Consider the following 1,076-nt stretch of genomic DNA (forward strand, 5'->3'; position numbering starts at 1 on the left):
ATGCTTCCATTACTTATATATTATCTTTAAGTTTTGTATTGAATATATGCTCACATCCCTTCTCTGAAATTGAAATCTCAGAGGTCAGGCACTCAATGTCTCATAAATGCCAACTAAAATGACACTTTCTCTGTCGTCATAAGACCTTTCAGAGGCCTTGTCATTATCAACCACCAAGTGCTTCTCAGTTTTGGGATTTCTGTTTTCTACCCAGCCATTACATTTTCATTCCCAGAGTTCTATCCTTTTCTTTTTTCTTTTTTTTTTTCTTATTGCACTAAATATCTCTGGGGATGTTATTTATTTATTTGTTTATTTATTCATTCATTTTAATATATTTTTTCTTTTTGTATCTTATTTATTTTTTTTTTAAAATGCCTACAGCACCTAGTATTCCTGGGTGGTCTCCCATCCAAGTACTAAGCAGGCTCAACCCTGCTTAGCTTTCAAGATTGGATGAGATCGGGCACATTCAGGGTGGCATGGCCGTAGACTGGGAATGTCATTTAAAAAGCGACTTGAGTAACAGCCTCTGTGCTGATCATTACCAGATTCTTCAATCGGTTTCTTAGAATTCTATATTTCAACCACTGATTTGATTTTCTCATTCAAATGTTTGATAGGCCTCTCAAACACAATATACCGAAACTGAACTTTTTTTCTTAAGTTAACTCCTCCTATAATTCCTTTTTTCTGTAACTTCCATTCACTTAGTTATTCTTTACTTTTCCCATTCTTCACTACAAAGCATCCCCCCCACCAAAAGAAACACTTTGAATATATCATCTAAATATTTCGAATCCTATTCTATGTCTCTTGCCATCCAATAAAACAGAAGAAACAAACAAAAAAGGATAAGAAGCAAACAGCAAACTAAGCAGGGGTGTCCTTAGAGATACAAAAACAGTCATGATATAATGGTGATGGAGAAGATAAACAAGATGAATGAGGTTCAAATAGAAACTGTTAAATAGTCCAGTGCTGCAAAGGAGAAAAATAAATTAAAGATAGTACATTTTCCTTTGTTTTTGAGGACTGGGATGTTAGTCACATTTAGATATGAATGGCAGATTAAG

At 34.2% G+C, this 1,076-nt stretch overlaps 1 pseudogene; it reads right to left on the reverse strand.

Annotated features, from left to right (window-relative positions):
* Positions 1–375: 375 nt before the first annotated feature.
* LOC111733018 lies at positions 376–494 on the reverse strand (annotated as a pseudogene).
* Between the last annotated feature and the right edge of the window lie 582 nt (positions 495–1,076).

The sequence above is a fragment of the Pteropus vampyrus genome, unplaced genomic scaffold, assembly GCF_000151845.1.
Source record: "Pteropus vampyrus isolate Shadow unplaced genomic scaffold, Pvam_2.0 Scaffold12, whole genome shotgun sequence".
Lineage (NCBI taxonomy): Eukaryota > Metazoa > Chordata > Mammalia > Chiroptera > Pteropodidae > Pteropus > Pteropus vampyrus.